This window comes from Camelus dromedarius, chromosome 10 (assembly GCF_036321535.1).
Source record: "Camelus dromedarius isolate mCamDro1 chromosome 10, mCamDro1.pat, whole genome shotgun sequence".
Lineage (NCBI taxonomy): Eukaryota > Metazoa > Chordata > Mammalia > Artiodactyla > Camelidae > Camelus > Camelus dromedarius.
The window spans coordinates 77,559,170-77,584,344 of record NC_087445.1 but is presented as its reverse complement, the minus strand read 5'-3'; positions in this window follow the sequence as shown (position 1 = coordinate 77,584,344).

Sequence of the window (25,175 nt, the reverse complement as noted above, 5' to 3'; positions counted from 1 at the left end):
TACGCGTCCACCAATGGATAAAGCGTGCTCTATCCCTACAGTGGAGTAGTATTCAGCCATAAAAAGGAACGAAACACTGATTCGTGCTACCACTTGGATGAATCTTGAAAACACGATCCTAAGGAAAGAAGCCAGACACAAAAGGACAAATAGTGTAAGATTCCACAGACATGAAATATCTAGGATGAGCGCATTCATAGAGACAGAAGGCAGACTAGAGGTGACTAGGGGCCGGGGGAGGAGGAGTGACTGCTTAACAGGGACGGAGTTTCTGTTAAGGGTGATGAAAATGTTTTGAACATAGACAGTCGTGACGGTTGCATGGCATTGCCAGTGTAATAACTGCCACTATTAGCGCACATTAAAATGGGCACGATTTTTGGTATGTGAAGTATATCTCAATAAATCTGTCTTAAAAAAGAAAAAAACCACCAGAAACATTCCACCCCTCTGGCCCACAACACTCGCCCAGTCCTGTCCTTGCTCTGGTTGCAAAGCTCACGTCACCAGCACAGAGGATGCACAGTGCTCCTCCCAGTGGGTGGACGGAAAGGGGTGGGGGGACAGGAACAACGTGGGACTTTCCTCCGCATCAGGTGCCACTGCCCCTTAACCTCTGTGTGACCTCAGCAGGTGAGGTGACCCAAGACTTCACCTGCCAAGGATCTGGGCCTCAGGGGCCCCTCCTTGTTTTCTTCCCCTGACTTGCTCATGTAAGCAGCACAGCCTGGGTTTGAGATAGTCCTCCAAGCGTCCATGTCGTTTTCCTGACAAGTTTAGTCCTTTACGTTTAGTGTGGTGACGGGTGCATTTGAAGTCACTCTGTCTCACCTGTGCTTTCTGTTCATCCTGACCTGTCCAGGCTCCCCCCGACCCTGTCCTGCCTTCTAGGGGCTGAGAGTCTCCTCAATTCCTGTTTCCCCCTCTGCTGCTTTTTCCGCTCTATTTCTGTTTGTTTTCAGCAGTTAGCCCTGTAGGTTTGGCATTTCTACCTAAGCTGGGAATTGATTTCTCTACTTTTCTCTGAAACAAGGAGAAGAATCTGAAATACTTCCACTCCTGTCAGCTCCTCCCATCTTTCTTATTATTCTTGCCCAGTATTTTAGTTCTAGCTTTTTAACCCCTCAAGTGAGATTTGTTTCCTGCAGTCACAGGGGACGAGGCTGACATTGGGCTGAGTCTCGTCCTTTGCTGCTGCTTCCCTCCAACAGTCTGGCCGTGAGTGTGTGCATGTGTGTGCGTGTGTGTGCACTGCGCGTGCGTGTGCACGTGTGAGCATGTGCATGTGTGTGTGCACGTGTGTGTGCATGTGCACACGTGTAGGAGGGCCCGTGGGACGGGGAGGCCCCTTTGCCTGCAGGGGATGCGGGTTGTGCCAGAGCACCCCTGCCCTCCCTCCGCGACCTCCAACACAGTCTCCATCCGTGTTTGGTAAACACGTGAGAAACCGTAAACACAGCCTTTGCAGAGCACTCCCTCCGCGCCTCCCTCTCGCTCTGGATTCGGCTCTTCCCCCCGAGTCTTATTCTTCCGTTCAGTGAGGGTGTGCGGGGGCGCTCTCAGCCCTTGTTTGTCTGGAGTGGTCTGCACCCACCGTTTTTAAATGACATTTCACGGGATGCAGTGGGAGGGGCAGTCGCTTTGGGGCACTTTGGAGATGTTTGCTCCTCGCTCTGGTTTCCCGTTGTCATCCGAGTTGGTTGTCAGCATGGTTGTCCTTTGACGGGGAATCGGTCTTTCCCGCCTGCCTGACTACACGGGACCGTCTCTGCGCTTCGAGCCCGTTTCCCGCCGCGTGTCCGAGGTGTCTGCCTCCTAGTTGCCCCGCCCCCCGGACCCCTTCCCGCTGCGACCTCTCTGGCCGGGCCCCCCCCCCCGCCGTCCGCCCCGCCCCCTCCGCCTGCCCCCCGGGCGGCGGCCCCCCCTGCGCCGAAGCGCGCTTGGCCTGCGTGGCTGCCAGGACCGGGCCACTCAGGTCAGCGCAGCCCGCCCTTGCTCTCTGGGGGAGCCGCCGCCACGCAGCCCCCCCGGGAGGCCCCTGAAGGAGGGCATCGGGGCTGCCCGAGCGGCCCGCGCCGGCTTTCTTACCGCTCAAGGGGACCTTCAGAGTGTAGACGAGTGGCTGCCTGGGACGGGGTGGGAGGCTAAGGGGGGTGGGAAGTGTCTGTAAACGGGGGTGGCTGCCCCCCGCTCAGAAACGCCCGCCTTGCCTTTATTTACTCCCGCCTTCATTTTGGAGGGACGTTTGCTGCAGGTACCGGGACTTCCAAGTGTTCTGAAGTGGGCCGGGGTCAAAGGTCACACTGGGCAGGCGTCCACCAACGATTTCCCCCGGAGCCTTAGTGAAGAAAGTTCTGGAACGGTTTTGACCGCAGACGGTTCTGAGACCCGGGCACGTCGTCTCCTCTCTCGGAGCCCCCGGCCCACCGCAGCTCTCTCCCCTGAGGACGTCCCTGACATCTCTGTGGCCCCTCCAGTTCGCCCTCCCTAGGGCGTCGCCCCCACTTTCCAGCCTGTTCCCTGCAGCGCACGTCCTGTGGTGCTGGAAGTCAAACATCTCACTGCGTTCCTGGATTTGTCCACAGATTACGTGCATCCTTGCCGCCCGCGTGGCGCCCAGTTCCGGGCCCATATGGTCCGACAGCTCTGTTCCCACGCGAGGCCATGGAGATGCCTCGCAGAGTCTGCTGCCCCAAAGCAGGCTTCCCTGTGGGACTCAGCGGGCGGCCCTGCACCCGGGTCCCTGCTGCTGTGGGACCCCGAGGGCGTGGACCACTTTTCTCTCATCATGATCGACACGGTGTGCCCCACGCAGGCCCGACTCACCGCGGGGGCTCAGCGTTACCTTTGCAGAGCCATTCGGATGTGGCTTCCACCTTCATCAGCTGGGAAGGCCCGCCTCCATCCCTCCCCGTTCCAATCCCGGATCTCCCTGGCCCTGAGTTTTGTTTTGTTTTCACATTTTCTTTAATTGTGGTAAGATGCACATAACAAAATTTACCATCTTAACCACTTTAAAGCGTAAACTTCAAGAGCGTTTAGTACGTCCACAGTGTGGCACAGCCGTCCCCACCGTCGGGCTCCAGGACGTTTGGCCCGGAGTCCTCTGCACACGTCCGCGCTGCACAGCTTTGCTGTCCATGCTGGGCGCAGCCTCAGAGCCTCGTGGAATGAGGCCAGATTTCCACTAAGAAAATACCTGACTTGAGAGGGTGAAGTCTGGGCTCTTTCCAACCTGTGACACTCCTGAGAATTCGTGCTTGATAAGGATGACCGAGGGTTTCTGGGGAGCATCGGCCCAGTGGTCCAGCTCTCTCTGAGTTTTGGCAGCCGAGGACCTCTTTCCACGACACCACCGACTCGCAGCTCCCGGGCTCCGGGGCCCCTCGCTGGCAGCCGTGGAGTCTCGGTTTCCCTGGGTTACACACAAAAGTTTGGTCCCCTTGGCTCTGTGGGTGGACTCTATGTAATACGCACTGACCCAGGCCAGAGGCAGCAGCCAGACCAGCATCCAGGAGACTCGGAGGGCCGCCCCGCCCCCCGCCTTCCCACCGCCCCGGCTACGCCATCGGACACCCCGGAGGCCAGACAGCAGCGGCCCTTCTCCCTGCGCCCGACACCCAGGCCACTGTCCTTCTGGCTTTGCTCCCCATCCAGGCACCTTTGCCGAACACTGAGCGGAGACATCTAAGTCATCCTGGCTGCGTGTCGAGGCCAGGATTCCAACACGGCCACTGTCCTCATGTGTGGCTCAGGGTTGCCAGCTGGTCTTGGGGTGTGGGTCTCTGCAGCTTGGCGGTGAGAGGTGGCGGGCGAGAGGCTCCGGCTCTGCCTTCTCCTGCAGCACATCTGAACCCAGGCTGGCTCCCTGGAGGAGGAGGCTCCCTGGGAGAGGGGTGGGAACAGGAGAGGCCTTGGAGATGGAGATGGCTCCTGACCCTCTCACCAATACCAGCGACTTGGTCACGTCACAGCTGCACACTGTCCAGCAGGAGTGCCCAGGAGGCAGAGGAGGAACCCCCAGCCCTCTCCCCCAGTCCCAGACCACATCCAACCTCTCTCTGCCAAAGGCCCAGTGCGCTGGGGCATCAACGAAGGCAGTGAGGACACTCCGCAAGCAGCCGCACCAAGCGGGGCTGGCGGCCCTGAGGGCACGGGGCTGCGGGCCTGGGTGCTCCGGCAGAGCTGCGACAGGGTAGCCGCCCACCCCTCGACAGCACCCAGGGGCTCGGGACGGTGTGAGCCGGCCCCTCTCGTTCCCGGCACAGCAGGGGACCTGGCAAGGGTGTGTGGAGGGAATCTGCCAGTTTAAAAAGGCCCCGTAATGAAAAATATATTGCCTATCACATCAGTGAGCAATGGGTGCTGCAGCCACCAGCCACCAGCCACGAACGCAGCCCCGAAGGTAAGCGGAGGGGACTCAGGATGGAGACAAGGCCCTCAGCCTCTGCAGCTGCCCCCAACAGCACATGCAGAGGGGACTCAGGATGGAGACAAGGCCCCCAGCCTCTGCAGCCGCCCCCAACGGCGCGCCCAGAGGGGACCCGGGATGGAAAAGGCAGGCCGCTGGCCTGGACAGCGCAGGTGCAGGTCAGAGGAGTGAGTTCCAGATTCTTGCACCTTCCCATATGTAGACAAGCGCTAAACTCCTTAACTGGAGATAGCTGATTTTCTTTAATTAACAGTCATCTGCTCATGTTCTGACTCCCTGGTCTTTGTTGCAAAAACGCCTATGTGTCCTGGCTCCTCCCCGACCTCTTCGGAGCGGCCCCTCAGGGCCATCTGAGAGGCCCCCGCCCAGGCTTGAGTCCTCAGACAGTCCAGCAAATAAACCTCCCGCCCCTTGGAGGCTGCACTGTTTCCTGACGTGACGTGGGTGGGGCAAGAGGGGCTCTGACCGAAACCACTCCCCTTGCCCCCAGTGCAGCCTCTGCAGCTGAGACACGGGGCCGGGGGACGAGGAAAATGACACCCGGGGACGCCCCGGCCGGACGCCCACGAGGCCCTTGGCTACGGCCACACTGAGCTACGCTGTTCTCCGCAGGAAGCCCTGCGGAGGGGCACGCGGGCCCAGGGAGAGGCCACGGACACTGGGCAGGAACGTCAGTAAAGGTGCTGCAGGTCAGGGGCAGGGGCGGGGGCGGGTGGGAGGGAGGGAGGACTTCCCGGGGAAGGCCCTGCGCGGGCCCGGGGGGCCCGGGAGGTGGGCTACCTCCGGCCCCAGTGTCACATGCCCCGCAAGCCGGGCCACGGGACATCCCACGGACACCTCTCCCAGACCAGTTGCTCATCAGGGGACACCGTCACCCTCGGGGGCTCAGCCTTCCCGCCCTATCCTCCCCCAGCTCTTCAAATGTGATCCCTAGGACATCTGTCATCTCACCCGACCCTCTTAACGAGCCGCCAGGAAGCTGTCACCCACCTTCTGCCCCCGGGCCTTGTAAGGAGGGGCGACTGCAGCTCAGGGGATGCTTGTCCCCAAGGCCACACAGTGCGGAGGGGCACGTGTGAGGGCCCTCGTCCAGGGCCCCTTATCCTGAGCAGTAACAGCAGGTGGGCAGAGCCAGGCGCGTGGCTTTGGTGTCAGCTGGACGTGAGTTTCCGCCTCTGCTCTGCACTGAGCCTCAGTTCCCTCAACTGTAAAACGGGGGCAGGGACACTGGGAGGCTTTGGTGTGATGGCCCGCTTTCCTGGGCTGACCCTGAGCCTGGCACGGGGTGGGCTGGTCACCAACTGTCAGCTCACAGCCCTGGAGTCGGGGCCCAAGTGGGAGATCCCAGGCCACTGGGTACCTCAGGCCCCCCGCCTGCCTGCAAGAACGTGTGGCCCCACCTAAGCCCCTTGGCAGTCCCGCCGGCCTCACCCTGCCCTGCAGTCACGGCAGCAGGAGGATAAACCCCCACGGCTGGTCCTGGGCCTCAGCTCAAGGAGCCCAGCCGGCCTGTCCAGCTGACGGCCCATCAGCGGCGTGAGCAGCAGCAGGGCGGCTGGGGAAGCAGCCGCCACCCCTCTTCCCGGCCCCACTCCCAGCCCAGGGGCAGCGTCCTAGCCCCTCTTCCCACCAGGACGGTGCCCCTCTACACTCACTCCCCTGGCCCCGGCCTGCCCGCACCCTGCCCATCAGCTCTGGCCAGGGTTCAGTGGTCCAGGCCTCGGTCCCCACCAGGGCCTGGGCAGCCGGGGCCCCTCCTCAGCAGCAGGGGTTCCTGGTCGAGCTGTCACGGTGGCCAGCCGCCAGCTCCCCCCAGGCCGAGCGCTCCGATGACATCACCTTGGCCCGGGCGGCAGCTAAGTAGAAACAGACGGCACCTCGTCCAGGCCAGGACCCGCCTCAGGAGGTGCGTCCACCGGGTGGGCCCAGGGTGACCAGGCACAGCAGGACAGCAGCCCTGTCATGGTCCTCGGCCCCTGAGTCTGACCTGCTCCCTGCGGGCCGGGCCTCGAGGCTGGGTGGGCACCGTGTGCCTTGTTCACGGGCACCTCCCAACTCGCAAGACGGCACCAAGCACATGGTCGGCGCTTGGCAAATGCCAGCCAGATAAATGAAAGGCCGCCGGCTGTCCGCGTGCGTGGTGAGGGTCGGCGGCCCCTCCCTGCAGCCCCCCCCCCCACCAGAAGACGGCTCCTTAGACGGCCTCATTCCCCTGGAGTAGAAGCAGGTGGGGGGTGGGGGTCACAGCTTAAAGTGCTGATTCGCCTCCAGGTGACGAACATGTCCTGAAATCGAGAGTGGTGACGTCTGCACACAGCTGTGACCACACTCACGCCCCTGACCCCTTAGATGGGGGACCCGTGTGGCGTGTCCATTACATCTCCTAAAGCTGTTTAAATAATGACAAAAGAGCCCTTCCTGCCAGCCAGGGGCCCGGGCCTGGACCCGGGAGCTCTGAGGACCCCCTCACGGAAGGCTCCAGCAGGCAGTGGGCGGGGAGACGCCTGTCTGACGCCCACCCCAGCTTAGATGGGCCCCCCTGTTGTCAGGGGAGACTTCAGGGACCTTGCCTTCCTCTTGTTCTCACGGTTGTACTTGTTACCGCAGGGCTTGGTGGCGTCTTGTTTGGTCCTCAGAAGAACCTTAGACCAACGGTATACGGGGTCCCACGTGACAGGGTGGGGGGCGCTGAATGCAGAGGGGCACACGGATGGCCAGGGCTCTGGTGTGACTCCAGACCGAATGCTGGCACGTGGTCTGGACACGGAGCACAGCTGCAGGCTGCTTTGAGGCTGTCAGAGTATAATTTTCGGAAAATTAAGAGCAAGGCTGTCATACAAATGTAACACGAATCTGCACCCCCAGTGCACTAGCTCAGTGGCCCGGGAACCAGAGGAGGGCAGCAGCCCGAGCGGTGGGACAGGTGAGCGAGAGGTGACACGAGCCAGGGCCCTGCGGGCCAGAGGACTGTGACCTCCGGGCTGCCTTCTGCCAGACGCGCCCCTGCAAGTCAACACGGCTGCACACAGCCCGCGCTCCTCCTCAGCAGTGACAGCAGAGTCTGAGCGCAGCACAGGCTCCAGACGAGAACATTCCTCGCGGGGCCTCAAATAACGCCCCAGGGTGACTCAGAGGGGTAGCTTTTTGTCTTCCTTATTTTAAAGTTTTAATTATTTTTCTTGACACTGAAAAAGATACAAATAAATGGAAAGGTGTTCCGTACTGGTGGGTTACAGGGATGAATGTCGTTAAAATGCCGCTACTACGCAACGCCCCCTGCAGACTCGGTGCAAGTCCAACGGCACTCTGCGCAGGAAGAGGACGAGCAGTCTGCATTTGCATGGAACCAGACAGCAGAAGCAATCATGAGAAAGAGCAAACCTGGAGGCACCACACGTCCCGAGTTTAAACTATGTTACTAACCTATAGTCATCCAAACAGTGTGGCGCTGGCAGAAAAACAGACACACAGACCAAGGGACCAGAACAGAGAGCCCCAGATAAACCCACATACACACGGTCTGTTAGCTTACAACAAAGGAGCCAAGAACACACAGTAGAGAAAGGGTGGTCCTTTCGACCCGGCAGACCTCGTTCTATGGTGCCCCCCTCTATTGTGCTTTGTACCCCAATTGTTGCAAAGTAAAGGTTGTGGCAACCTCGCCTCGAGCGGGTCTGTCGGCGCCATTTTCCCAACAGCGTCGGTTCACTCTGTGTCCCTGCGTCACATGTTGGTTATTCTCGCAATATTTCAAATTTTTCGTTACCACTGAGTCGGTTGCTACTGTCATTGTCCTGGGTGCCGCGACCCTCGCCCGCGTAAGACGGCGACCTTAACCCGTAAACCTCGAGTGCGGTCTGCGTGCTCCGCCGAGGGCCGCTCCCCGCCTCGCTCGCTCTCCCCGGGCCCCTCGGCCCCGAGGCTCGGCAGCGGGGAATCAGGCCCGCTGATAGCCCTGCGTGGCCTCCAGGTCCGCACGTGAGGGAGGAGTCTCTCACTTTCCATCCGCAGCTAGAAATGATGACGCTTCGTGAGGAAGGCGCGTCGAAAGTCAAGGTCGGCCCAAAACTCGGCCGTTCGCACCAAATAGTCAGCCCAGCTGTGAAGGCAAAGGGAAGGTCCTCGAGGGAAATCAAACGCGCCGCCCCCGTGCACACACGAGTGATGCGAAGGGAAACGGCCCTGTTGCTGACCCGGGGGAAGCCTGCGTGGTCTGCAGCGAAGACCAGGCCGGCCTCACGCCCCCCCCCCCCCCCCCCCCCCCGTCGGCCAAGGCCGCGCCCGGAGCGGGGCCCCGGCTCCCTCCATCCTGCGGCGGCGAGGAAGCCCCGGGGACGCGTGAGGCCGGCGGAGGCCGGCGCCCGAGGCCGAAGGACAGACGCCGGCTCGCAGCCGCCAAGGCCGGGGTGACCGGCGAGTCATGCACGAGGTGGGGCGCGGCCGTTCACGAAGGGGCTACGCTGAACGCAGGCTTTCGGGGCGGACGGGGCCGCCGTCTGCTGGAAGGGGCCGCCGCCCGGGGCCTCGCTGTCCGGAGAGGAGCCAGTGCCCGGCTCCCGGCTCCACGGGCGGGTGGCCGTCCCGGCAGGGGCTCACGCAGCTGGCGACCGGGCTGGAGCCAGGGCCCGCCGGCCGTTCCCTGACCCCCCCCCCCCAGGCCCTTCAGGGGGCGCCGGGGCCGCTCTGCCCGTGCCCGCGGGCGGGCCGACGCCGGGGGCCGCGCGTCTGCGGACGCCGCGGGCTCCTGACGCTGCACGCCCGCTGCCGGGAAACAGCTTCCCTTCAAAGCGCCCCGGCCCTTGACGCACCTGGGCCCCCGGGCGCTCTGACGGGACGGACGGCGCCACGGACGCGGTTTCCCCGCCTACGGCGCCCGTCCCGCAGCCCAGGCTCAGACATCATTTCAAGTCTTGTTACTCCAGAAACGTATTCTGTACGAGTCCAGCTGCCTTAGATAGTGGTTCCTCTGATGGGCCTGGGCAAAGTAAAGTGAAAGCCTTCTGGAAAGGACTCCGCCTTTGGGATGCCACGAAGTCCACATGATCACGGGAAGAGGCCAACACAGCAACATTCACAGGCGTTTGGAAGACGCTGATTCAAGACAGCAACCCTGGCAGCGGTTTTGGATGTGACACTCGAAGCAAAGGCGACAGAGGCACAAGTGAGCACGTAGAACTACCTCAGACTAAGATCCTGAGCACAGCAAACAAAGGGGGCCCTCCACACAGCGGGGAGGCAGCCTGCGGGGCCGGCGCGCGAGTGTGCACATCACGTATCTGATAAAGAGGTAAGATCTGCGCTGTATGAGGAACCACACAACTCAGTAACAAAAAACAACAAATTGCTTTAAAAATTGGCCAAGGAATTGAATAGACGTTTTTCCAAAGACACGTGCAGGTGGCCAACAGGCACGCGACACGGTGCTCAGCACCACCAGCCATCAGAGGATGCGAATCGAACCACCGCGAGGCACCGCCAGCCCTGCGAGAATGGCCGCCACTGGAAGAGAAGAGGTAACCGGTGTCGGCGAGGACGTGGAGGGAAGGGAGCCCCTTTGCTGGTGGAATGTAAACGGGCACAGCCACGATGGGAAATTGCACGACATTCCTCGAAAAGTTTAACACAGAGCTACCAAGTCACCCAGCAACCCCTCCTCTGGGTGTTTACCCAAAGGAAATGAAACCCCTACCTCAAAGCGCTGTCCGCACCCCGCGGTCACTGCGGCGTTGATTGCCCAGACATGGAGAAAACCCAAGCGTCCGGGGTGGGTGGACGGCTAAGGAGACCGGGGATGTGGGAGAACCCCCTCGCTTACATCTCTGGTAAAAGGACAGGGTAGATTAACGAGGCAGTCTCTCACCGAGGAACAAAAGTGCTTAAAAAATTTAAAGCAAAGACATAGCAAGGTCATGGGAATAAGGAGGCCACAGTTGACAGGAGCAGCCCGCAGGCGGGAGTGGAGCCTGCACGTGCTCTTAATCAAAAGTTTGCAGGAAAACCAAGTGGACCTTGGGCGTCAACATCTCACGCAGGACACAGAGACGCCCGCACAGCCCTGCTCATCGGGGTGGCCCCCAGGAGTCAAGTGAAGCAGAAGGAGACCCACCAACAGCCCCCCTGGGTCACCGGGGAGCCATCTCGGGGCGGAGCGCGGGGCTGGGGCTGGCGGTGGGGCTGTCCTGGGAGCTGGGACCGCCATGCAGACCCACGCCTCCCAGTGACTCAAAGGAGCCTCATCAGGGAACTTAGATCAAAGTGACCCTGGCTCTGTGCTGGAGGACCCAGAGGGACCAAGGCAGACCCTCCTCTCAAAAGTTCACCTTCATCTACGACCTCAAAGGAATTCCACAAATTATTTACTAACAACAAGCAGTCTCGGTAGAAGTACAAAAGGAACAAAACGCCAAGAGTGAGGGACAGGAGAGGAAACAGATCCACCAGCCTCAGATACTGGAAAAGTCTGACGTGTTCTGAAACAGCCATGTCTCTGTCAAGCTTAAAGAAATCAGAGCCAGATGGAAAATCCACTGGGAACTATTACAAAGGAACAGATAGCGTAAAACCAAATAGAAAGCTGGCAATGAAAAAGACGATAATTAAAATTTCTTATTGAATTTCTGTTTCCATAGAAAATTCAATCCAACTGAAGGAGCTTTACTGTGAAAATACAGAGCCAATGCGCACGCCGCACAAGACCCAACGCGGCGGCGCAGGCCAGGCCAGAGGCGGTGCAGGCCTGCCACGCAGGGACAGGCATGGCCCGAAGGGACAGAACCACCCGAAAAGCCAGGGAAGCCCAGGCAGGGCTAACAGAAAGGCCTGTGTCCCTGGGCTCGTCTTAGTGAAGCTGCAGAGAGAAGGAGGACAGGTGACCCCTGAACAACACAGGTTTGAACTGAGCGGATCCACTTACACACAGGTTTTTTTCAATAAATATATCGGGAAAATTTTTTCGGATATTTGCAATAATATGAGAAAACTTGCAGACAAAGTACACTGCCTGGAAATACCAAAAAACATTAAGAAAAAGTTACGCACGTCACGAACACATCAAGTGCGAGCAGATACCTGTCTGTCCTCGCACGAGCGGCATCGTCCCTCAGCGGCCGACACCGGGCGCGGCTCGCTGTGTCCCGCGGGCGGTGGCCGCCGGCCCCGGCGGGCAGCTCGCCTCGTCAGCGGGCGCACAGCCCGGGACTCCGAACGTATCTCCTCTTCCTTACAACTGCCCTAACATTTTCTGTTCTCTGGCTTGCTTTATTGTAAAACTACCAATAAAACACAAAACACGTGTCATCAACCCTTCACGTTGTCAGCACGATCCGGTCAGCACTGGGTTATGAGCGGCTCAGATCTGAGGGAGTCAGAAGTTACCCGTGCATTTTCAACAGCACGGGGGTCGGTTTAAGGGTCACCTGCGTTTGAAAACAGCTGTGGAAGGAGACATCACCCTCTAAAGAGTCACACTGACAGCTGGCTTGCGGAAGGCGGAGTGAAGACCAAACCAGAAGCCCGTGAAAGGCCATCTTCAATGAGCTGAAAGAAAATGCCTGGCCAGTAGGCTCCCCAGGACTGGGGGCAAAATAAAGATGTTTTCAGGACAATAAAACCTGAGAGAATTCAACAGCAACAGACTGTCCCTGCTGGGAACGCGAGGCTGAATTCCAGGCATCTCCTCGCGTGATTCCAGGCAGAAGGCCTGCGTGCAGGGGGAGCAGGGGATCACGGAAAGAGGGAGAGTCGAGTGAGCCCTGAATGTGTGCAGGGGACGAAGTCTTGTGTTACAGTCCAGCCAGCGGGGACTCACATGCCTGCAGGTCCAGGGCGCAAGGAACGAGGAAGCCAAGGGCTCTGTGCTGCCTGCGTTGTCTGATGAACTCTGCGTCTGCATCAGAAAGCGGGGTGAATAGTGTCCCCCCAAATTCACGTCCACCCAGAACCTCAGAATGTGACCCTATTGGGAAACAGAGTCTTTGCAGGTGTGGTTAGCTAATGATGGAGAGGAACTCGCCCTGGGCTAGGGCGGCCCCCACCCAATGACCGGTGTCCTTACAGGAGGAGGAGGGACCCAGACGGGGAGAAGGCCACGGGGTGACGGAGGCAGAGATCGGAGGAGGCAACTGTGAGTCTGGAGTCACAAGAGGCTGAGCAAGGAAGGAGGGAGCGGCAGAGAGGGGCCGAGGGGCGGCACTATGGGCAAGGCTCCGAGCAGGAGCTGGGAGGTGGGAAGGGCCGTCTCAGACCTAGGGTCCAGGCTGGGCATCAACTGCTCAGTGTGGGGAGTAGGGAGTGGGGTGCCCGCCTCCCTGGAGGACTAGAGACGGAACGCTCAAGTCTGGCCCAGATGTCACGTGGCCACCAGCTTTGACCGGGTAGAAGTACCTGCCAGGGGCTGGGGGCTGCTCCTTGCTAGGCGGGAGGAAGCCCCTAACTGGCGTGTCTGGAGGGGGCGCTGGGTCAGTGCCAGGCATTTGCCACCTGGGCTGGGCCGCAGTTCGCACAGGCCTCAGTGGTCCAGACTTGAAAAACGCTGGGTTCCGATCCCGGTGTCTACGGGGACTTGGGCCTGTTGCGTGCTTTCTGGGAGCCGCGGTTTCCCCATCCCAGGCCACTGTGTTGAAGGGACAGCAAAGTCCAGCTATGCAGACTCAACTAGGAGACCAGCTCTGCTGTGTCCCCAAGACCCAAAGGCTCGTCCCCGGAAACTCCTCAGGCCCCGGCAGTGCAGGCTGGACACAGGGATGGCCATGCCCCTGGCTGGGCCACGCCACCACCAGCCCGCGGCCTGCAACAGCCTTTCCCAGGGATGTCAGCCGGCGGAAACGCCTCCCCTTCCCCCTCCCTGCTCAGTTTGCAGTAACACAGGGACATCCCCGCGGCTCTGCGAACAGCTGGGCCCCATCCTGCTCAACTCTGAGCCTCAGTGAGTCACCCTGCCGGGCCTCCCACAGTCCAGCCGGCCAGCGAGGCTGCAGGCGCCACGTCCCCAGCTCCCACCCTCCACCAGGCTGTTCTGTGCCTCCTGAGGGGCCCCCGGCTCCGAGATGGCCTCCCCAGCTCAGGCCCTGGCATCTGCAGCAGCAGTTGGAGCCTGAGTGAGCTCCAGGGTCTGAGAGGCAGGAAAGAGCCAGGCTGGGTCCAGGCCCTACAGCCACACCCACTGACCACACTCCCTGCCCATCCTCACAAGGTCTGGGCCACCAGCCCCACGCCTGGGAGTGCAGACCTCCCCGGCTCCCAGATACGAGGCAGGGGAAGGTGGACCAGCCTCTCCCTGCATCCCCTGCCCACCCTGAGGCCCCTCCAGGAAACCCTCTGGGCTGAAGCCAGAAACTCATGTCACCAGAAGCTCAGAGCAGGTCATGAAGCTGGAGCGAAGCAACCAGCCCCTGTTCCCCACAATCTCAGGCCGGCCAGCCGCCATCTCCCTTGTGTCTGGGCAGAGAGGAAGGGGCCCAAGCCTACTCCCCGGCCTGACAGGAGGAAGGGGCAGAGCCCAGAAAGGAGAGGCCAGTGGTGCCCCCCCTGGGGTGTGCAGGGTCTGTGACCCCACTGCACCCCTGCAGACAGCCTGGGGGGTGTGATGGGATTTGCACCTCAGGAGCACGGTACCCTCCATGCCCCCACCACAGATCTGTCTTCCTGGGGGGGTGGCGGGGGGGACCAGCCAGATGGAGGAGCCCCTGGCCGTCCCCTAATCCACCCTCCTCTCCTGCAGCTGGAGGAGCCAGAGGCTGGTGGGCAGGCGGGCAGGCGGGCAGCTGGGCAGGTGGGCAGCTGGGCAGGCAGGCAGGCGGGCACTGGGAGGGCTGGGCACAGACAGGGGCCTCTTCTTCACCGAGGAGCTATAGGGTTGCACTCCCCACCCCGGCCATGCCTTGGCTAGGGGAGAGGAGGGCCGAAGGCAGAAGAGGAGGTTTTGATTTCAGTTGGACAAGACTTTTAAGTACCCGAGAAGCCTGCGCACAGCCCACGGGATCTGCCAAGGGGTCCCAAGAGTGGGAGCGGGGCTGCAGGGGTGATGGGCGGGGTGGGGGGGAAGGCCCTTCTCTGAGGGCACGGCCGACAGGCTGACTCACAAACAGGTGGAATGAGCCTCATGGTGGTGAGACCTGCGCCCTGGCCTGCGAGGCCTCAGAGCGTCCCAGGGAGGCGGGGGGGGGGGGGGTGTTGGGGCCGAGTCAGGGGGAGAGAGATGGTCCCGGGCAAGAGGCAGCCAGAGGCTGGAGGGTGACCTCCTTCCCTGGTCCTTCGTTCATTCATTCATTCATTCGTTCATTCATTCATTCATTCATTCATTCACTGGTCAAAGATGTCTGGAGGCCAGCGGGTCCCGGCTGCAGGGACATGGTGAGCAGCCAGTGTGACCTGAAGGGGCCTCAGTCCAGAGACGGGGCGTGAGGAGCGGTGCCCCTAGCCGATGCAAAGGGAGGCAAAGGCCACACCATCTGTCTCCACCGCCCCAGCCAGGGCGGCGCGGGGACTCAGCCCGCCCCAGGGCAGCTCTGTGTCCATCGAGAGGCTGTTTCTCAAATAAAGACACAACCATCGACAGGGAAGGGGCTAGTGAGGGCCTTGAGAATTTCAAATTAATTCACATAAACCTGAGTGATTTGCCAGCAATTTCTTGACAAAAAAAAATTGCTAAAGACCAAATTAAACACCAGCGACAAGTATTGGACACCCACAGGGTGGAGATATTGGGCTGGGCACGTGGCACCCAGGATTATAAATAAATGCAAATCATAAACGCGGAGATTATAAATACAGATGCGGCTGCACGGGACGCTGACAGTAACCAAGGCCACACAGGCAGGCCGCGCACCTTCACCTGCCAGGCTTTGTATTGCAATGGTAGCTCTGTTCAAAAACTATTTCCAAAAATAAAATGCTCTCTAAAATTAGGAAAACATATCTGAGTACATTGAAGTGAAATAAAATCTGTGTCTGCTACAGGACCCCCTTGGCTGAGCAGATCTGTAAATCTTGCCCCTGGTGTTTATTTCAATTTGGTTTTATTTTTTTCCTGGTTTTCATGAAACTGCTGGTAAATCATTCAAATTTATGTGAATTAATTTGAATTTCTTGAAGCCCTGACTAGACCTTTCTCTGTAAACCATGGTAACTTTTTTTCAATTTTCAATTTATTTTTAATTCTTTTTGGGGAGGGAGAGAATAATTGGGTTTTCATTTGTTTATTTACTTTAGTGGAGGAGCTGGGGATTGAACCCAGCACCTTGTGCGTGCGAGGCATGCGCTCTACCACTGAGCTCTGCCTTCCCCCTCAGACCAGGGTATTTTTATTTGAGAAAATACATTCTTCATAAAGGCTGAGATAGCACGTACGTTTAAGGCGATTTCTGCTGGGTGAAGGAAATTCACAGTCTTGGGTTTATTTGTTTGGTGTTTTTTGTTGTTTATTTGTTCTTTTTTGTTGTACTTAAATGTGACCATATTTCAGCCCAAGTGTTCTCTCAGGTGCTGTGTTCGCACCTCTGTTCGGGGTGCCTTTCTCCCACAGATACGTTTGTAACACAAAGTTCAAATGGGTTGTCGCTACATTTGACTCGTTCGAATGGCTGTCTCAATTTTGTTCCGTTTAGCTTCAGGATATAAATTTACCCATTAAACCTACAAGCACCATCAAAACGTTATTCCCACAAGTACAATTTTTCCAAAGCACAATTACACGACTTGAAATTAGATCTCGTGCACTGTCTGAGGCCTGGAGTGAAGTCTGTCTGTCTCCCCTTTGGCTTCCACGGGTATAAACGGCAGTGCCCTCCACGTGGGGACTTTGTTTTCAATCATGACGATTCTTAGAAGATTCGAAAGCTCGGGGGCTCTGGCTCCGTTTGTCAAATCGAGCACTTAAAGCCGTCCAAGTGAATTTAAATAAAACGCAGGAGACTCCCAGGTGATTCTTCGATGGCGCAAACACGCCTGAAGCCCAGCGGCAGGCGGCAGGCAGAGCGAGCGCGCGCCGCAGCGCTGACCGGCTCGCCCCTTCGTCGCGCGGCTCCTCCTCGGCGCGCCGTGCGTGCGCCGCCCCTGCGCACACGCGGGCGCTCGGGCATTCGGGTGCCTGCGCCGTCTGTTTCCATCGGCTGCACACGGCGTGGCTTCAGTGCGGTTAGGGGTCCTGCGCGCGCCGCAGCCCGTTCCCAGTAATAATGAATGATTATTATTCATTATTAATAATCATTATTATTAATTCCTTAATTTCGGCAAAATGCTGTATTTTTTTAATCACAGGGCTGCGATCCTCCAAAATTCAGCCTCTTATCACCTTCAGAACAAACAAAATTCAGTGTGAGGGGCTTGTTTGGTTTTCCCTGCACGTGCAGCCCTGTTGACAGCACATCAGACGTTTCTCATTTGTTCCAATGAACTTCCAGGCGTTCCCTCTGTTCCATCCACTGGGTTAAAAAAATAAATAAAAATGGTTTGGGAATTAATTTAACTGGTTTCCTGCTCGAACCAACTGATGATGCGGATCTAAACAGGCGCTCTCAGCGGCGGGACAGTGCGCTGGTGACGCGCGCAACCGGGACCGGGGACGAATAAAGTGAATTTCCAAGAACAGACGCTCACTCCAAAAAAAATCACAGGCTCCACCGGGCGGATGTCAGCGCAGCCCTTGCGGCCACGCGGGTGCCGTTGTCTCCCGCCCCACGAAGCGGGCGGGCCGGCTGGCCACGCCCACAGCCCCGCCCCCGAAGCGGGCGGGCCGGATGGCCACGCCCACGTCCCCGCCCCCAAAGCGGGCGGGCCGGCTGGCCACGCCCACCCGCCCTCGTCCTGGCGCCGTTGCCGCGCAGCGGCGCCGGCCTCACGCACGTTGGCCGCTCCCTTCTCGTCCAGGCTTTGCGAGGCCCGGTCTTCACGTTTCTTCGCTGCCGCATGGGCTACTGCAAAGTTTTTAAAGCATTACCAAACAATAAAAAACAGTTGCGGATTTACACCCTGCAGTCACTGACAAACCGCGGGAGCGGTTAGGCTGGTCCCGACCCCTCGGCCCTCCACGCTGGCTGCGCGCAGTCCGTGGCTTCCCGACGCGTGCCGTCCCCGACCCAGCCCCTGGGTCCGTGGCCCGCCCTCACTCGGGGCGGCCCCGGAAGACGGCCTTTGGTAGGACCCCTGCCGTCAGACTCCCGTGCGGGGCCGGGCAGGAGGTCGGGGCGCGCGACGCCTCGGGGCAGGGCGGGCGGCCGGAGAGCCAGCGGCCTGGCGGGGGGCGCCCCTGTGCGGCCGCCCTCCGCGGCCTCCTCCGGCGGCGGCGGTGGTCCGGGGGGACGGGTGCGAGCCCCGCGGGAGGACGGGTGCCCCCGGAGCGGCTCGGCCGGCCCCAGAGTGCAGAGCCAGGCTGGCGGCAGAGCAGCGGGCTGGGTGGGAGGGACCCGGCCGAGGCGAGCGTGCAGCCTTCAGGCACAGAGACCCCGGGAGGGCGCCGTGCCTCCATGCCGCCGAACGGCCTCCCTCGGACAAGGCAGGGCTGTCAGGCCCCATCAGACCTTCCGCCCCGGGGGCCACTCGCCTTCTGCATTGCTCCGCGACCCAGGCGGGGGCTCGCCGTCCCCGGCCACACGGCCTCCGCCGGCTGCACGCGCCACGGGCCCGCGGGCGCCTCGCTCCACAGCACGGGACCGGCGGGACGTGCCTCGGGCCAGCGGGGCCGCGCTACGGCGAGGCAGCGGCAGCGGGACCACGACCCCCGGGCCCGCTGGCCCTGCCTCCCACCTCGTCACCCAGCACTGGCGGCCTGATGGGACGCGAGAAAGCTCCGTGGCGTCCTACCTCCTGGCTCGAATGGACGGTGGCCTCTGTGGAGGAGGACGCTGTCCTTCCGTGTAACAGCCAGCAGGTAGAGACAGCCCGAAAGTCCACCAGCAGGAACCGGTAAACAGACGTGGTCTGTCCTCTCTGCGGAGCAGCGCTCAGCCACTGCAGGGGGCGGCGTCCTGGTGCACGTCGCGCTGGGGACGGACCTCAGAAACCTACGCGGGAAAGCAGCCAGGCAGGAGCGGTCCCCATCGTGCGATCCCATGGAGAGGGAAGGCCGGCCACAAAGAGCAAATCCAAGGGGACGGGCAGCGGACTGGCGGCTGCTGGGAAACTGGGGCAGAGGAGCGGGCGTGGTTATTTCATGGGCGTGGGGCGATAAACACGTTTTCGAGCTAGCTAGAGGGCTGGCCGCGCGACATCGTGAATGCGCTAAACGCCACTGAGCTGTTCGCTTTAAGGTGGATAATTGTATGTTATGCAAATTTCATCTCGCTAGAAATACATTAAAGAGAAAAGGGAAAGGTTCCGTATATATTTTGAGCCCTTGTGCTTCAAGGCGCCATAAACGCTTTGAACCAGCGGCCACCGTTCAGTGAGCGCCTGAGCCCAGGAAGTAGAAGGCTCGGACCTGGGAGCCAAGGCGCGCGGGGCACAGCCCTTCCTACCGCAGAGGCCCTCCCACGCCTACCCCCAGCCCAGCCCTGGGAATCCGGCTTCCGTCCTCACAGCTTCAGTCTGTAGCACGAGAGGCCCGGGTCCCCAGGGATGATACCCTTCCTCCAGGGAGGTTCACAAGGGTCTCCGTGAACCTCCTGCTCTCGGTTCCCTCAGGGCAGCTGAGCCAAAAGCAAAGAAGGGGGTGCCTCATTCTTCCTCCCCGCCCTCCCTACGAGGGGCTGGGGGTGCAGCCGTGTCATAGGGCAGGAGGGTCGTTCTGGGCGCCCTCTGTGGGCCACCACCCTGGGGATAAGAGTCGATGGACCGCCACAGCACTCAGGGGCAACGGAAGCCAGGACTCCCCTGCCTGGCGCGGGAAGGCTGCGGTCTCTGCACGGCGAGCAGCCCAGGCCCGCAGAAGCGTGGGTGCAGGGGTGGTGGGGCAGGCAGGCAGGGCCAGGCAAGCAGGACGTCGCGAGGATGCACCAGAAGGCATTCCAGCTCATCCCACTGACTCTCCTGAATTGAGGCGGGGTTTTGGGGGGTGCTGAGAGCCACCATACTGAAGCGTCAAAGACAGGACAGGAAGGGCTGGTGGAGAGGCTCAAGGGGTCTGAACAAGGCGAACGCCTGCGCACACGCCCTCAGCCTGCCCCGGGTCATGTGGGCAGCGCACCATGACCCCTGCTGCCCACAGTTCTTAGCCGGGAGGCTTCTCTGCTGAGGGGTTGCTCAGTCCATGAACACACGGGACTGAAATCCCCAGAACAACCCTCGAAGAACAAGGGGTTAGAAGTCCCCAGTGTCCCCGCCACCCTCAGAGGGACAGCTCGGAGGCTCCGCTCATTAGGACACGTTCTGTTGGTCCCCCTCCCCCGTCTAACTTCCCCACGGCCTCGCAGGGACTCCCAGAAGCACCTCCGGAGTAAACTACTTGCATCCAGATCTCTGTCTTGGGGTCTGCCTGGGTGGGAAGCCAGCCTACGGCACACTCAGGCCCCCGAGGCCGTCCTGGGTGGGAAGACGTCCGTTGTGCCTGAGAAGGAGAAGGAAAATCACAGCCGGCCCTGGGCTCCCGGCCTGGAATTAACCACACGGTGAAGGGACTGTCCCCCACCTGCCCCCGAGAAGAGGCTTCAAACTGAACTTTCCAGGCAAACCCAGAGCCAGCCAGGCACTGGGCACCGGCCCCTTCCTTCTAAACAGCGGAGACGTCACCTTCGGCTCCGGACCCACCAGGCCCAGCATCCAGCACCGTCTCCCGCCCAGAGGACAGGGGGACCCTGGTGCCTGGTGGTGCGTCCTCTGCCCGTCCTCCACCACCTGTCCTCCCCTGCAGTTGGGGACCCAACCAGATGCTGCCTGGTTCCGGCCCTACCCCGCACTCTGCTCCCATTCATGTCCTCCCATTGCTCCAGAGGGCGGCCATGCAACAGGGGCACGGGGACACTGAGACAGGGCATAAAATGCTGAAACACTGCCTGTCGCTCAGCAGGGATAGGGACTTTCCATGCTCCCCTCTCCTTCCCAGACACCGGGACCGTTCAGAAACGAAGGGGTTAGTTCCAGGACCTCACTCCAGCCTGGCTGTCTGCCCGTTCTCAGCACCCTGCCTCACCTCCTCCCCGTTATCCTCCACCCCTTTGTCTCGCTCACCTCCAGAGAACCCTGGAACCTGCCCTTTCTGCACCTCCCACTTGGGGAATTATACTCAGTTCTCGGTCCCTTGGCTAAATCTCTCCTCTCCTACAGGGCTAGCTCCTTTGGCGCAGGGCAGGCTGGTTTTTTGGTTTTTTGTTTTTCTTTCTTTCTTGCCATTGTGTTCTCAGCACCGGGCAAGGTACCAGCCCAGACCAGGAACTCAGCAACTGCCTGCTAGGGGATGAATGAATGCGTGAATGAAATGCTCTCCGAGCTGGCGCCCCGCCCCCCGCCAACCCCTACCGGTTACAGCAAGCAGCGCACGCGGGCATCCCGGCTGCGCTGTGACTCTGGACTCTCAGGAATGCTTTGGCAGCACAAAGAATTCTGCTCCAAACCCCAACTGGACTCCTTATCTTCAAGGATTGCACAAAACACTGGAACTCACTTTAATCCTAACTGTCCGTTTAGAGAACACGCAAACCAGTAAGGCTCAAGGGCGGGGGCGGAGGGCGGTGAACTCGGCAATCCTCCATGTGGATCAGATGCTGGGCGGGCGTGAGCCGGCTGTTCTGAAACACACGGACAGATTCCTAACGCTCGTGCTGAAAGCCTGCAGAGGCACATCTGGGCTCACTGGCGGCACAGGCCTCAGCTGGAGGGCTGGACGTGGTCCTCCTTCTGGTGGGCTGACTTGCGACTTCAGACGTGGCCTGACAGGGGCACCTCGACCAGCCTTTGAGAAGATCCACATCCCATCCTCTCCAAAACCGTCTGTGACACCCGAGGACGTGGAAGGAACTTTACACAAGTCAGCGGCGGCTTGTGCTCCAGCTCCACTGCCCGGCAAGCTCCGCCGCGCGCTCGCTGAGCTGCAGCAGGGGGCGGGGAGGGGGTGCAGGCGGTCGGGGGGAGCCAGGTCGTCACCACGAAGGAGGTCAGGGCGCCGAAGCAGCTCAGGGGGCGTCCCCGGAGCCAGACAGGCTTCAGATCACAGCTCCCCACTCAGCCCCTCCGTGGCCCACAGCAAGTCACTCACCCCAGAGCCTCGTCCATAAACAGGGGGAGGTTAATAGGCATGTGTTACTGTGGATAAAATGGATAAACAAGGAGGACCTACTGGACGGCACAGGGAACTATATTCAGTATCTTGCAATAACCTATAATGGAAAAGAATCAAAAGAAAATGTCCACACGCATGTGTCCGTATGACTGAACCCTCTGCCGCGCACCTGAAACTGACATTGTAAATCAACTATACTTCAATAAAAATTTTTTTTAAATTGGGGGGATAAAAATACTCTTCTGTTGCGGAGTCAACAGACACACACACCGCACCTGGCACATCTCAGGCGCTCGATGTTTGTGGATGGCTTTATTATGCACCTACTGTACGCCAGGCCCCGGTCCCATTCATGACGGCCCCCATGATCACTCTCTCAGGGACCGCATTTCTGGCCACAGAAGGACCCTGTTTGGGGCTCAGGTTATAATGAAGCCCCTTCTTTACCCATGGAGAGAACACAGGCCCAGGACGACAAGCACACAAGTGGGAAAGGAAGGTGGGAAGGACGGCGGGGCCCCCGGCGAGCAACGCCCCTCCCGGGAGCACATACATTCTGCAGTTCACTGGCCGAGGCAAGGGGACACCAGCGCTCTGCTGGAAGCTTCCTCCAGGGAGCTCTCCACAGACGTGGTTGAAGAGCTCCACCCCCAGGTGCACACAGGCCAGGCGGGGGCAGCGTGGTGCGCGCAGAAGCACGGAAACAGGATCCCCGCGGTCCCTCCAGCCAGGTCCCAGGCAGAGTGCTCTCTATCCACTATTTCATGGATTCCCCCAACAGCCCAACAAGCCAGGCCCCATCCTCACCCCAATTTTATAGCCGGGGGGTTCTGAAGGGTCGCTGGCCTGCCCAGGAGCCCACACAGTGGAGTCAGGATTTGAACACAGGCCACTGACCCCAGAACTGGTCTCTAAGGACCATCCCCATGAAAGAGAGGGCCCTGGACCAGAGCAGAGGACTGTCCTCCAGGACATCGGCGCAGGAAGCCCAAAACTCTGACAAGAAGGAGCCGGACATTGATCCTCGGGTCCCTGCTGCCTGCATCTCCTTGATGCTGGAAGTACCCACGTCCGAGCTGACTTTGGAGAGTCCTCCCCAAAGTTTTCATGCTGAGCTGTTTTGCAGATACTCAAACCCCGACCAGGTGGAAGACGTTAACTGCGTGCTGACCACTGGCACATAGACCCCAGACCAGCTGGAACCAGAAGGTTGATGACTGAGATTCCTGACACATCATCCTGTAACCTCCCCACCAGCCAGTCAGAGAAGCGTGCACAAGCTGAGCACGCACCCCACGATCCTCTCCCTCATTTTGTCTTTAAGAACCTTTCCTTGAAAGTCTTCAGGGAGTTCCAGTCTTTGAGCACGAGCAGCCCGTTCTCCGTGCTCAGCACCCTGCAATAAATGCTGCACTGCGCTTCAGCACGGCCTGATGTCACAGACTGGCTTTGCTGCACAGCAGGCGAGCAGACTCAAGTTTGGCTTGGTAACAATGCAAAGAATCGTCATCCCCTTAGAGCCGTTCCTCCAGCTTCAGCCAGAAAAATGCCTCTGTCCAAGCACCCGCCTTCTGCTTCTGTGATCCCAATGAAAATGCAGCTCGAAATGCAGGAGGGGCAGCTGTCAGGGAGAGTTTGCTGACCCACAAAGTCTAGCAGAAAGTTCAACCCAGTGCTTGGCCGAGTTTCCCACCATCCCTTCATGCAGCCCTGGAATAAAAGATGAGTCACAGAAGCTCTGAAATCGGGCTATAGATGTCCCCAGATTCTCGTTATTTGACCACAAAATCTGCACAGAGTGGATGAGATTCTAAATGGTTAAAATCCCCCCAAGGAAGTGCTACCAAGCCAAGAATCGGAGGCCTGAGCCATGGCAGAAGCAGCCAGCTGACCACAGGGGCCTGACTCCCTTTCCGTGGTGCAGAGTGGTGATGGGAGCCGCTGCGCCGCCACGGACGTTTCCCCGCCTCCCTTGCAGCTGGGTGGAACCGTGTGATCGGTTCTCACCAATGAGAGGGAAGAGGGGGCACCAGGAGCACTTCCCGGTCAAGGTGGTGGGAGGTGCGGTGCCGCCATGCTCTCTCTCTGTACAGGCTTCGGGGGAGCCCCGGGGGGAGCCTGGGGCCCCAGTAACCACCTGGAGGAGAACTCCTGAGCAGGAACAGCCGTGCCTCCTCCTGCTGAGAGGGAGTCGAGGTTCCGCGATGACCCCGTGGTGCCCGCCGACGGAAGGAGGACAGAGAAACGGCATGGGACGCGCCTGCGTGCGGGCGTGTGGGGGACGGCAGCCCTGCTCGCAGGCGGAGAGCTGTCAGTATGCCTCAAGGCGTCAGGAAAGGCATCGGATGGTCATTAGTGGTCCTTGTGCTGCCCGGGTCCCCGACCCCTCCACTCTGCCCGAGGTCCAGGGCTCGGCGCGGGCGGCCCGTTCTCCGTGCTGCTTGACTGCTGCTGGTCCCCAGTCTCTTCTGCACATTACGTTTGCGTCCATTGCGTATTTCCACAGCTAAAGAGCATTTACTTTCACTGCTGTATGTTGTTTGTCTAAACACACCATCCTTATTTGCCCATTTTCCTAAGAGGGACCGTCGGCACGTCTCGGTCCTGGTTGTGGAGCAGAGCTGCTACGCACATGTTTGCACAGATCTTTTGGGGCCCATGTGTGCGCTCCCCGAGGGGAAGAGCCTCGGTCACAGCACATGGCGGGCTCAGCTTCGACAGACGAGGCTGGACGGTGTCCAGCGGGGCTATCCCACCGCCCCCTTCCCCCAGCAGGACATGGGCACTCAGGGCAACGCCGCGCGTGGATCCCACCTGTGGGTGCGTGTCTCCCACCCCATGAGCCTTGGGACGCCACCCTCCCACCCGACGCTCATCGCCCTCCAGTGCGGTAGATGGAGCCGGGTCGCTGTTCCCATTTGACAGACAAGGAAGATGAGTAACTTTGACCCCCAGCAGGTCAGAATTGGGACTTTTGCTCCTGTCCCCTCACTGACCAGGCCCAGCTCTGAGAGGAAGTGCATGTCCTGGCCTCTGTCAAGGTCAGGCCCTCAGGGCCCGGGGCCTGCCGGGTCCTCATCGTGGACTGCAGTGGAGGACGAGACCTACTTTCCCCTTGAGCCCAGGACGGAGCCAAGCCAGGACCAGCCTCATCACGAGGTCCCTGTGGAGGGAGGCAGGAAGTGCCGAGGGCTGCACACAGCTCGCTGGTATGTAGAATGAACTTGATTTAAATTTTGGGACACATGTCTCCACACCCCCCAACCCAGGAATGAAAGTCCATGCAGAAATTAAGGCGCCCCTGCTGTGTAGACACGCAGACCGTCGTGGGCCAGGCTGTCCCCCTGCCAGAGGCCACCTGTGGGTCCCTCGTCCCCTGAGGCATCTCTTCCCGCTCTCCTGCTCACGCACCTAGGGCAGAAATGGGGAGTCGGCCGTCCAGGGACAGCCCCACGCCCACCCCCCAACTAGTGCACAGACCCCGGGCTTTGAGCAGACGCTGTAATGGGATGAGACTCGGGAACCTCGGATGGATGACGTCTGATGTGTGGGAGGGACGTGAGTCACCAGGGGCCAGAGAGCAGACTCTGCCGGGCA